This window comes from Triticum urartu, chromosome 6 (assembly GCF_003073215.2).
Source record: "Triticum urartu cultivar G1812 chromosome 6, Tu2.1, whole genome shotgun sequence".
Lineage (NCBI taxonomy): Eukaryota > Viridiplantae > Streptophyta > Magnoliopsida > Poales > Poaceae > Triticum > Triticum urartu.
The window spans coordinates 393,080,289-393,094,716 of NC_053027.1; positions in this window are offsets into that span (position 1 = coordinate 393,080,289).

Sequence of the window (14,428 nt, forward strand, 5' to 3'; positions counted from 1 at the left end):
TTATTTATATTTCCTTATATCTTGATAAATATTTATTATTCATGCTAGAATTGTATTAACCGGAAACTTGATACATGTGTGGATACATAGACAAAACAAAGTGTCCCTAGTATGCCTCTACTTGACTAGCTCGTTAATCAAAGATGGTTAAGTTTCCTGACCATAGACATGTGTTTTCATTTGATGAACGGGATCACATCATTCGGAGAATGATGTGATGGACAAGACCCATCCGTTAGCTTAGCATTGTGATCGTTTAGTTTTATTGCTATTGCTTTCTCCATGACTTATACATGTTCCTCTGACTATGAGATTATGCAACTCCTGAATACCTGTAATGCACATCTGTGTAACATGATTTGTCACTCCGTGTATCAAGAGATATCTCTGGGCCCTCTCGGTAATGCACATCACTATGAGCCTTGCAAGCAATGTGACTAATGAGTTAGTTACGAGATGATGCATTACAGAACGAGTAAAGAGACTTGCCAGTAACGAGATTGAACTTGGTATGATGATACCGACGATCGGATCTCGGGCAAGTAACATACCGATGACAAAGGGAATGACGTATGTTGTTATGCGGTTTGACCGATAAAGATCTTCGTAGAATATGTAGGAACCAATATGAGCATCCATGTTCCGCTATTGGTTATTGACCGAATATGTGTCTCGGTCATGTCTACATAGTTCTCAAACCCGTAGGGTCCGCACGCTTAACATTTGATGACGATTTGTACTATGAGTCATGTGATTTGATGAACCGAATTTTGTTCGGAGTCATGGTTGAGATCACGGACATGACGCGGAGTCTCGAAATGGCTGAGAGGTAAAGATCGATATATTGGAAGGTTATATTCGGACACTGGAATGGTTCCGAGTGGTTCAGGCATTTTTCCGGAGTACCGGGAAGTTACCGGAACCCCCCGGGAGAAGTATCGGGCCTATTGGGCCTTATTGGAGGAGAGGAGAAAGGCCACGTGAGAGGGGCGCCCCCCTTGCCCAAACAGAATTGGACTAGGGGAGCGGGCCGACCCCCCGCTTTCCTTCTCCCTCTCTCTCCCTTCCCCTTTTCCCTCTTCGGTGGAAGGAAGGAGGGGGGGGCGAATCCTACTTGGACTAGGAGTTCAAGTAGGACTCCCCCCTTATGGGGCGCCCCCTTAGGCTGGCCACCTCCTCCTCCCCCCTTTATATACGGAGGCGGGTGATGACCCATAAGTATAGGGGATCTATCGTAGTCCTTTCGATAAGTAAGAGTGTCGAACCCAACAAGGAGCAGAAGGAAATGATAAGTAGTTTCGAGCAAGGTATTCTCTGCAAGTACTGAAATAAGTGGTAACAGATAGTTTTGTGATAAGATAATTTGTAACGAGCAACAAGTAACGAAAGTAAATAAAGTGCAGCAAGGTGGCCCAATCTTTTTTGTAGCAAAGGACAAGCCTGGACAAACTCTTATATAGAGAAAAGCGCTCCCGAGGACACATGGGAATATCGTCAAGCTAGTTTTCATCACGTTCATATGATTCGCGTTTGTTACTTTGATAATTTGGTATGTGGGTGGACCGGTGCTTGGGTACTGCCCTTACTTGGACAAGCATCCCACTTATGATTAACCTCTATTGCAAGCATCCGCAACTACAACAAAAGTATTAAGGTAAACCTAACCATAGCATGAAACATATGGATCCAAATCAGCCCCTTACGAAGCAACGCATAAACTAGGGTTTAAGCTTCTGTCACTCTAGCAACCCATCATCTACTTATTACTTCCCAATGCCTTCCTCTAGGCCAAATAATGGTGAAGTGTCATGTAGTCGACGTTCACATAACACCACTAGAGGAGAGACAACATACATCTCATCAAAATATCGAATGAATACCAAATTCACATGACTACTAATAGCAAGACTTCTCCCATGTCCTCAGGAACAAAAGTAACTACTCACAAAGCATAAACATGTTCATAATCAGAGGGGTATTAATATGCATATAGGATCTGAACATATGATCTTCCACCAATTAAACCAACTAGCATCAACTACAAGGAGTAATTAACACTACTAGCAACCTACTAGCACCAATCTCGGACTTGGAGACAAGAATTGGATACAAGAGATGAACTAGGGTTTTGAGAGGAGATGGTGCTGATGAAGATGTTGATGGAGATTGCCCTCTCCCGATGAGAGGAGCGTTGGTGATGACGATGGCGATGATTTCCCCCTCCGGGAGGGAAGTTTCCCCGGCAGAACAGCTCCGCCAGAGCCCTAGATTGGTTCCGCCAAGGTTCCGAGTTTCGTCCGAGAAGATGGCTTATGATATTTTTCCCATCGAAAGACTCCATATAGCAGAAGATGGCCACCGGAGGGCCGCCAGGGGGCCCACGAGGTAGGGGCGCGCCCAGGGGGTGGGTCGCGCCCCCCACCCTCGTGGGGAGGGTGTGGCCCCCTGGTGAAGTTCTTGCTCTTAGTATTTTTTATATATTTGGAAAAAATATTCCGTGAAGTTTCAGGACTTTTGGAGTTGTGCAGAATAGGTCTCTAATATTTTCTCCTTTCCCAGCACAAAATCCAAGCTGCCGGCATTCTCCCTCTTTATATAAACCTTGTAAAATAAGAGAGAATAGGCATAAGTATTGTGACATAATGTGTAATAACAGCCCATAATGCAATAAATATCGATATAAAAGCATGATGCAAAATGGACGTATCAAATCCCCCAAGCTTAGACCTCGCTTGTCCTCAAGCGAAAAGCCGAAATCGAAAAATTTGTCCACATGTTTAGAGATAGAGGTGTCAATAAAAAAATACAGACATGAGGGCATCATGATCATTCTTAGAACAACAACTTATATAATTCTTGTCATATAATCTCTTATGCTAGAGTAATAATTCAATCACAATATCAAGTATGAATCGTAAACTTCATTGAAAACTAACAAACTACAATCTCAGTCATTGAAGAAATTGCAATTTATCATAACATAGGAAAGAGTCAATGTATAAGAGCTTTTCAGCAAGTCCACATACTCAACTATCATATAGTCTTTCACAATTGCTGGCACTCACGCAATACTTATGGGTATGGAGTTTTAATCAGACACAGAGAAAGAAAGGGGCTTATAGTTTTGCCTCCCAACATTTTACCTCAAGGGTAATGTCAACAGTAGTAGTTCATGAAAATTCACATCAATTTAGCCATATATACCAGGATCTTTCCAACATATGGTGCTTGCCAAAGGATAAAATGTAAAAAGGAAGGGTGAAGATCACCATGACTCTTATGCAATGTAGGATATAAAAGTAAAATATAGGCCCTTCGCAGAGGGAAGCAGAGGTTGTCATGCGCTTTTATGGTTAGATGCATAAAATCTTAAAGCGAAAGAACGTAACTTTATATTGCCACTTGTGATATGGACCTTTATTATGCAGTCTATCGCTTTTATTACTTACATATCACACGATCGTATAAAGCTTATTTCCTCCACACCAATCAATCATACATATTTGGAGAGCAATTTGTATTGCTTTGCACCGATGACAACTTACTTAAAGGATCTTATTCAATCCATAGGTAGATATGGTGGATGTGCTGCAAGGCGATTAAGTTGGGTAACGCCAGGGTTTTCCCAGTCACGACGTTGTAAAACGACGGCCAGTGAATTGTAATACGACTCACTATAGGGCGAATTCGAGCTCGGTACCCGGGGATCCAAGACAATATAATTCATCTCAGATGTAAGAAAACATAACCCATTACATTGTCTTCCTTGTCCAATGTCAACTCTTTAGCATGTCATATTTTAATGAGTGCTCACAATCATAAAATATGTCGAAGATAGTATATTTATATGTGAAGACCTCTCTTTCTTTTACTACTTCCTATTAATTGCAACGATGACCAAAACTATGCTTGTCAACCCTCAACAACTTTTATTCATCACTCTTTCTACATGAGCTCATTACTCTCCATAAGACTCACATGATCTCTTTGTTTCTTTTTATTTCTTTCTCTTTTCTTTTATTCACTTAATATCATGGCAAAATAATCAAGCCCTTGACTCAACACTAATCTTTATTATATAGCTCACGGACTCGATTACATAGAAGGATAATAAAGCAAAACTCACAACTAGATCATACTAAGAACTTTTATTCTACTAGATCAAGATATTACCAAAAGGATCGAACTAAGAAAACGGTAAAGATAAAAGTGATGGTGATACGATACCGGGGCACTCCCCCAAGCTTGGGAGTTGCCAAGTGGAGTGCCCATACCAGATACTCAATTCTTCTTTGTTGGTGGAGACGGTGGTGATTTTGTTGATGATGTAGGCTTGTCGTCCTTCTTCCAAGGCATATGCTCTCCATCATAGAAGGATGACCGAGTCTCCTGGAACCTCAAATCTGCAGCCAAACTCATCCTTTTGAATCTATATTCACACTCACAGTTTTGATTTTGCAGGTGATAGATCTGGGCTTGGAGGTGCTCGTTTTTCTCATGAAGTTTGAAGATCGCCTCCCCAATGTCCTTGACGTCCAGCTTGTGGTTGTTGGTGAACTCCGTGATCATAATGTGATTGGAATCGAGTCCACGCTCCACCATCTCCTGACACTTGAAAACTTCTTGCTCCAATGCCTCGAGCCTTGCCTCCGTGCTTCCGGTCTTCCTTGGCCCCTCAGCATCACGGATGTGCAACAACCCCTCACGCATCTCAATGGTTTGAGGGTGTTGCAGCACTTCTGTGAGGTAGGGGTTGATGACCTTCTCGAAGAACTGGTCCTTGGGGGCGCTTGAAAACGACATGACGACCTGGATCTGTCAGAAAAACAACTCAAAATGAAAACAGGAGATTTTTGCGTGATACGGGAGTCAAAACCTCTGGGAGATTATATAATGAATTTTTACCGACCAAAATACGTGTCATGTACGAAAACGGAGTCCTGAGAGCACACGAGGTGCCCACGAGGTAGGGGGGCGCGCCCAGTAGGGTAGGGCGCGCCCTCCACCCTCGTGTCCTTCCCGGACTGCTGCTTATTTTTCTAAATATTCCAAAACGAAGAAATATTGCCTTAAAAACTGTTTGGGAGTCGGTTTACTTACCGCACCACATACCTATTCCTTTTTGGAGTCTGAAACGTTCCAGAGCATGTCCCTTATGTATTCCTCCGGGTTTACGGTTTCAATAACATTGGTTTCAACATTTATGGGATTACCTGAGATAAAATGTTTGATTCTTTGACCGTCCACCACCTTCGGATTTGTGCCTTCGAAGTTGTTGATTTTTATGGCACCGGAACAGTAGACCTCCTCGATAACGTAAGGACCTTCCCATTTAGAGAGAACTTTTCCTGCAAAAAATCTTAAGCGAGAGTTGTATAGCAATACATAATCACCTACATTAAACTCACGCGTTTGTATTCTTTTGTCATGCCATCTTTTAACCTTTTCTTTAAACAACTTGGCATTTTCGTAGGCTTGGGTTCTCCATTCATCAAGTGAGTTAATATCAAATAACCTCTTCTCACTGGCAAGTTTAAAATCATAATTAAGTTCTTTAATAGCCCAATAATCCTTGTGTTCTAGTTCAAGAGGTAAGTGACATGCTTTTCCATAGACCATTTTATACGGAGACATACCAATAGGATTTTTATATGCAGTTCTATAGGCCCATAATGCATCATCAAGTTTCTTGGACCAATTCTTTCTAGACCTATTAACAGTCTTTTGAAAAATTAATTTGAGTTCTCTATTACTCAATTCTACTTGACCACTATACTGAGGGTGATAAGGAGATGCAATTCTATGATTAACATCATATTTAGCAAGCATTTTACGGAAAGCACCATGAATAAAATGTGAACCACCATCAGTCATTAAATATCTAGGGACTCCAAATCTTGGAAAAATAACTTCTTTAAGCATTTTAATAGAAGTATTATGATCAGCACTACTAGTTGGAATAGCTTCTACCCACTTAGTAACGTAATCAACAGCAACTAAAATATGTGTATAACCATTAGAGGAAGGAAAAGGTCCCATATAGTCAAAGCCACAAACATCAAATGGTTCAATAACAAGTGAATAGTTCATAGGCATTTCTTGACGTCTACTAATTTTACCAATTCTTTGACATTCATCACAAGATAAGACAAACTTACGGGCATCCTTGAAGAGAGTAGGCCAATAAAACTAGATTGCAGTACCTTATGTGTAGTTCTATCTCCAGCATGGTGTCCTCCATAAGCTTCGGAGTGACACTTGCGTAGGATCTGTTCCTGTTCATGCTCAACTACACAACGTCTAATAACACCATCCACTCCTTCTTTATAAAGATGTGGGTCATCCCAAAAGTAATGCCTCAAATCATAGAAGAACTTTTTCTTTTGCTGGTATGTGAAACTAGGTGGTATAAACTTAGCAACAATGTAATTAGCATAATCAGCATACCATGGAGCAGTATGAGAAGCATTTATGACATTTAATTGCTCATCAAGAAAGCTATCATCAATAGGTAGTGGGTCATCAAGCACATTTTCTAACCTAGACAAGTTGTCTGCAACGGGGTTCTCAGCTCCTTTTTTATCAACAATATGCAAATCAAATTCTTGTAGCAAGAGAACCCATCTAATAAGTCTAGGTTTAGCATCTTTCTTTTCCATAAGATATTTAATAGCAGCGTGATCAGTGTGAATAATTACTTTAGAATCAACAATATAAGGTTTGAACTTATCACAAGCAAATACAACTGCTAAGAATTCTTTTTCAGTGGTAGCATAATTTCTTTGAGCATTGTCAAGGGTTTTACTAGCATATTGAATAACATTTAGTTTCTTATCAACTCTTTGTCCTAGAACAACACCTACATCATAATCACTAGCATCACACATAATTTCAAAGGGTAAATTCCAATCAGGTGGCTGAACAATAGGTGCAGAAATCAATGCTTTCTTAAGTATTTCAAATGCTTCTACACAATCATCATCAAAGACAAATGGTATATCTTTTTGTAATAAATTAGTCATAGGCCGAGAGATTTTTTAGAAGTCCTTAATGAACCTCCTATAAAAACCGACATGACCAAGGAAACTTCTTATACCTTTGATGTCCTTGGGACATGGCATCTTTTCAATAGCATCATCCTTGGCTTTATCAACTTCGATACCTCTTTCAGAAACTTTATGCCCCAAGACAATACCTTCATTAACCATAAAGTGGCACTTTTCCCAATTCAAGACAAGATTAGTTTCTTCACATATCTGCAAAACTCGATCAAGGTTGCTCAAGCAATCATCAAAAGAAGATCCATAGACGGAAAAGTCGTCCATGAAAATCTCACAAATCTTTTCACAAAAGTCAGAGAATATAGCCATCATGCATCTTTGAAAGGTAGCAGGTGCATTACATAAACCAAAAGGCATATGTCTATAAGCAAAGGTACCAAAATGGCATGTAAAAGTAGTCTTTGATTGATCTTTGGCTGACACAGGTATTTGAGAGAAACCAGAATAACCATCTAGAACGCAAAAATGTGTATGCTTGGATAATCTTTCTAGCATTTGACCGATAAAAGGTAAGGGGTAATGATCCTTTTTAGTATCCTTATATAATTTGCGGAAATCAATTACCATCCTATAACCTGTAATAATTCTTTGCGGAATCAATTCATCTTTATCATTAGGAACAATAGTAATACCTCCCTTCTTAGGGACACAATGGACAGGGCTTACCCACTGACTATCAGCAACGGGATAAATTATACTTGCCTCAAGGAGCTTTAGTATCTCCTTTCTTACCACTTCTTTCATTTAGGATTCAGCCGGCGTTGATGATCACGAACTGGTTTAGCATCTTCTTACAAATTAATTTTTTGTTGACATAGAGTGGGACTAATGCCCTTAAGATCATCAAGAGTATACCCAATAGCAGCACGGTGCTTCTTCAGAGTTTTCAATAATCTCTCTTCTTCATGCTCTGAAAGGTTAGCACTAATAATAACAGGATATATCTTGTTCTCATCAAGATAAGCATATTTAAGAGTATCGGGTAACGGTTTAAGCTCAAACACGGGATCACCCTTGGGTGGAGGAGGATCCCCTAAGATTTCAACAAGTAAATTGTTTTTCAGAATAGGTTCCTGTTTAAAGAATACTTCATCTAATTCCCTTCTTTCATTCATAAACATATCATTTTCATGGTCTAGCAAATATTGTTCTAAAGGATCACTAGGAGGTACGGCAATAGAAGCAAGACCAATAATTTCATCCTTACTAGGTAATTCTTCTTCACGGTGTTGTCTACTAAATTTAGAAAAATTAAATTCATGAGCCATATCATCTAAACCGATAGTAACAACATCTCTTTTGCAATCTATGGTAGCATTAACAGTATTTAAGAAGGGTCTACCAAATATAATGGGACAAAAGCTATCTTGTGGGGAACCAAGAACAAGAAAATCAGCAGGATATTTAGTTTTCCCACACACGACTTCAACATCTCTAACAATTCCCATTGGTGAAATAGTATCTCTATTGGCAAGTTTAATCGTGACATCAATATCTTCCATCTCAGCGGGTGCAATATCATGCATAACTTATTGGTATAAGGAATAAGGTATTGCACTAGCACTAGCACCCATATCACATAAGCCATGATAACAATGATCTCCTACTTTAACAGAAATAACAGGCATGCCTACCACAGGTCTAGGTTTATCTTTATCACGGGGTTTAGCAATTCTAGCATTTTCATCACAGAAATAAATAACATGCCCATCAATATTATCGGACAAGGGATCTTTAACAATAGCAATATTGGGTTCAACTTTAACTTGCTGAGGAGGTGTATATGTTTTAATATTGCTTTTACGAACCACAATTGAAGCTTTAGCATGATCCTTTATCCTAACAGGGAAAGGTGGTTTCTCAACATAAGAAGTACGAACAATAGGATCATTATAAGTGATAGTCTTTTCTTCAACTTTAATAGGTGCAGCTACTTTTACTTCTATGGGAGGATGATGTTTAAACCACTTCTCTTTGGGGAAATCAACATAAGCAGCAAAAGATTCACAGAAAGAAGCTACTATCTCAGAGTCAAGTCCATATTTAGTGCTAAATTTACGAAAAATATCAGTATCCATAAAAGATTTAACACAATCAAAACTAGGTGTCATACCTGACTCCTTACCATTGTTGTGGTCCCAATCTTCAGAGTTGCGTTTAATTCTTTCCAATAAATCCCATTTGAATTCAATAGTCTTCATCATAAAAGAGCCAGCACAAGAAGTATCAAGCATGGTGCGATTGATACCAGAAAGCCGAGCATAGAAATTTTGAATAATTATTTCTCTTGAGAGCTCATGATTGGGGCATGAATATAACATTGATTTAAGCCTCCCCCAAGCCTGAGCGATACTTTCTCCTTCACGAGGCCAAAAATTATATATGTAATTACGGTCACGATGAACAAGATGCATAGGATAAAACTTCTGATGAAATTCCAATTTCAATCGTTTGTAATTCCAAGACCTCATATCATCACATAGCCTATACCATGTCGATGCATCTCCCCTCAAAGATAAAGGGAAGACCTTCTTCTTAACAACATCTCCGGGTACACCTGCAAGCTTAAATAATCCACAAACTTCATCCACATATATCAGATGTTCATCAGGATGTTTTGTTCCATCTCCTAAAAAAGGATTAGCTAGCAGTTTTTCTATCATACCCGCAGGAACTTCAAAGCAAGCATTTTCATTTTCATTTTCATTTTCAGTAGGTTCAGTAGGTTGAGGAGCAACTCTTAGCTCTACTGGTCGGGTTGAAGATACCCCGAACAAGCCCCTCAGAGGATTACTTCCCATCATGACAAGTGACAGTAAATTTCAGCACACTATATAAATTTTTCCTTGCCAAATTCCACCTACCAAAGGCGCTTCACTCCCCGGCAACGGCGCCAAAAAAGAGTCTTGGTGACCCACAAGTATAGGGGATCTATCGTAGTCCTTTCGATAAGTAAGAGTGTCGAACCCAACGAGGAGCAGAAGGAAATGATAAGCGGTTTCCAGCAAGGTATTCTCTGCAAGTACTGAAATAAGTGGTAACAGATAGTTTTGTGATAAGATAATTTGTAACGAGTAACAAGTAACGAAAGTAAATAAAGTGCAGCAAGGTGGCCCAATCTTTTTTGTAGCAAAGGACAAGCCTGGACAAACTCTTATATAGAGAAAAGCGCTCCCGAGGACACATTGGAATATCGTCAAGCTAGTTTTCATCACGTTCATATGATTCGCGTTCGTTACTTTGATAATTTGGTATGTGGGTGGACCGGTGCTTGGGTACTGCCCTTACTTGGACAAGCATCCCACTTATGATTAACCTCTATTGCAAGCATCCGCAACTACAACAAAAGTATTAAGGTAAACCTAACCATAGCATGAAACATATGGATCCAAATCAACCCCTTACGAAGCAACGCATAAACTAGGGTTTAAGCTTCTGTCACTCTAGCAACCCATCATCTACTTATTACTTCCCAATGGCTTCCTCTAGGCCCAAATAATGGTGAAGTGTCATGTAGTCGACGTTCACATAACACCACTAGAGGAGAGACAACATACATCTCATCAAAATATCGAACGAATACCAAATTCACATGACTACTAATAGCAAGACTTCTCCCATGTCCTCAGGAACAAAAGTAACTACTCACAAAGCATAAACATGTTCATAATCAGAGGGACATTAATATGCATATAGGATCTGAACATATGAGCTTCCACCAATTAAACCAACTAGCATCAACTACAAGGAGTAATTAACACTACTAGCAACCTTCTAGCACCAATCCCGGACTTGGAGACAAGAATTGGATACAAGAGATGAACTAGGGTTTTGTGAGGAGATGGTGCTGGTGAAGACGTTGATGGAGATTGCCCTCTCCCGATGAGAGGAGCATTGGTGATGACGATGGCGATGATTTCCCCCTCCGGGAGGGAAGTTTTCTTGGCAGAACAGCTCCGCCAGAGCCCTAGATTGGTTACGCCAAGGTTTCGCCTCGCGGCGGCGGAGTTTCGTCCGAGAAGATGACTTATGATTTTTTTTCCCATCGAAAGACTCCGTATAGCAGAAGATTGCCACCGGAGGGCCACCAGGGGGCCCACGAGGTAGGGGGCGCACCCAGGGGGTAGGGCGCGCCCCCACCCTCGTGGGCAGGGTGTGGCCCCCTTGGTGAAGTTCTTGCTCTCAGTATTTTTTATATATTTGGAAAACATCTTCCATGAAGTTTCAGGACTTTTGGAGTTGTGCAGAATAGGTCTCTAATATTTGCTCCTTTTCCATCCCAGAATCCCAGCTGCCGGCATTCTCCCTCTTTATATAAACCTTGTAAAATAAGAGAGAATATGCATAAGTATTGTGACATAATGTGTAATAACAGCCCATAGTGCAATAAATATCGATATAAATGCATGATGTCAAATGGACATATCAGCGGGGGGGGGGGGGTACCCCAAAGGCACAACAGACATCTCTTAGCCATGTGTGGTGCCCTCCTCCACAGTTTACCACCTCGGTCATATTGTCGTAGTGCTTAGGCAAAGCCCCGCGTCGGTAAATTCATCATCACCGTCGCCACGCCGTCATGCTGACGGAACTCTCCCTTGTCCTCAACTGTATCAAGAGCTCGAGGGACGTCATCATGTTGAATGTGTGCAGAACACGGAGGTGCCGTACGTTCGATACTTGGATCGTGAAGACGTTCGACTACATCAACCGCGTTACTAAACACTTCCGCTTTCGGTCTATGAGGGTATGTGGACACACTCTCCCCTCTCGTTGCAATGCATCTCCTAGATAGATCTTTCGTGATCGTAGGTAAAAATTTGAAATACTGCGTTCCCCAACAGTGGTATCAGAGCTACGTCTATGTGTAGATGTTATATGCATGAGTAGAACACAAAGAGTTGTGGGCGATAATAGTCATACTACTTACCACCAACGTCTTAGTTTGATTCGGCAATATTGTTGGATGAAGCAGCCCGGACCGACATTACATGACCGCGTTCATGAGACTAGTTCTACCGACGTGCTTCGCGCACAGGTGGCTGGCGGGTGTCTGTTTCTCCAACTTTAGTTGAATCGAGTTTCACTACGGCCAGTCCTTGTTGAAGGTTAAAACACCACACTTGACGAAAAATCGTTGTGGTTTTGATCCGTAGGTAAGAACGGTTCTTGCTAGAAGCCCGTAGTAGCCACGTAAAACTTGCAACAACAAAGTAGAGGACGTCTAACTTGTTTTTGCAGGGCATGTTGTGATGTGATATGGTCAATATGTGATGAGATATAAATTGTTGTATGAGATGATGATGTTTTGTTAAAGTTATCAGCAACTGGCAGGAGCCTTATGGTTTCCTCTTTATTGCATAAGATTCAAACGCCATATAATTGCTTTACTTTATCTCTATGCAATAGCAATAGTTGCAAAAGAAATAGTTGGCGAGATGACCATGTGACGACACATTGATAGAGATCAAGAGGATGGAGATCATGGTGTCATGCCGGTGACGATGGAGATCATGACGGTGCTTTGGAGATGGAGATCAAAGGCACAAGATGATGATGGCCATATCATGTCACATATTTTTATTGCATGTGATGTTTATCCTTTATGCATCTAATTTTGCTTAGTACGGCGGTAGAATTATAAGATGATCCCTCACTAAATTTCAAGGTATAAGTGTTCTACCTGAGTATGCACCGTTGCTATAGTTCGTCGTGCCGAGACAACACGTGATGATCGGGTGTGATAAGCTCTACGTTCACATACAACGGGTGCAAGCCAGTTTTGCACATGCAGAATACTCGGGTTAAACTTGAAGAGCCTAGCATATGCAGATATGGCCTCGGAACACTGAGACCGAAAGGTCGAATGTGAATCATATAGTTGATATGATCAACATAGAGATGTTCACCATTGAAAACTACTCCATCTCACGTGATGATCGGACATGGTTTAGTTGATATGGATCACGTGATCATTTAGATGACTAGAGGGATGTCTATCTAAGTGGGAGTTCTTAAGTAATATGATTAACTGAACTTTAATTTATCATGAACTTAGTCCTGATAGTATTTTCAAATTATGTTGTCGATCAATAGCTCCCCGTTTATTTTTGATATGTTCCTAGAGAAAATTGTGTTGAAAGATGTTAGTAGCAATGATGCGGATTGGATCCGTGATCTGAGGTTTATTCTCATTGCTGCATAGAAGAATTATGTCCTTGATGCACCGCTAGGTGATAGACCTATTGCAGGAGCAGATGCAGACGTTATGAACGTTTGACAAAGCTCGGCATGATGACTACTTGATAGTTTAGTGCACCATGCTTTACGGCTTAGAACCGGCACTTCAAAAACGTTTTGAACGCCACGGAGCATATGAGATGTTCCAAGAGATGAAATTGGTATTTTAGTCGCATGCCCGTGTCGAGAGGTATGAGACCTCTGACAAGTACTTTGCCTACAAGATGGAGGAGAATAGCTCAACCAGTGAGCATGTGCTCAAAATGTCTGAGTACTACAATCGCTTGAATCAAGTGGGAGTTAATCTTCCAGATAAGATAGTGGTTGATAGAGTTCTCTAGTCACTATCACCAAGTTACTGGAACTTCGTGATGAACTATAATATGCAAGGGATGACGAAAACGATTCCCGAGCTCTTCACGATGCTAAAATCAGTGAAGGTAGAAATAAAGAAAGAGCATCAAGTGTTGATGGTTAACAAGACCACTAGTTTCAACAAAAGGGGCAAAGGAAAGAAAGGGAACTTCAAGAAAGAATGGCAAGCAAGTTGCCACTCCCATGAAGAAACCCAGAGCTAGACCTAAGCCTGAAACTGAGTGCTTCTACTGCAAAGGGAATGGTCACTGGAAGCGGAACTACCCCAAATACTTGGCAGATAAGAAGGATGGCAAAGTGAAAGGTATATTTGATATACGTGTTATTGATGTGTACTTTACTAGAGTTCATAGTAACCCCAGGGTATGTGATACCGGTTCAGTTGCTAAGATTAGTAACTCGAAACAGGAGTTGCAAAATGAACAGAGACTAGTTAAGGGAGAGGTGACGATGTGTGTTGGAAGTGATTCCAAGGCTGATAAGATCACCATCGCACACTCCCTCTATCTTCGGGATTAGTGTTGGACCTAAATAAATGTTATTAGGTGTTTGTGTTGAGCATAAATATGATTGGATCATGTTTATTGCAATACGGTTATTCATTTAAGTCAGAGAATAATTGTTGTTCTGTTTACATGAATAAAACCTTCTATGGTCATACACCCAATGTAAATGGTTTATTGAATCTCGATCCTAGTGATACACATATTCGTAATATTGATGCCAAAAGATGCAAAGTTGATAATGATAGT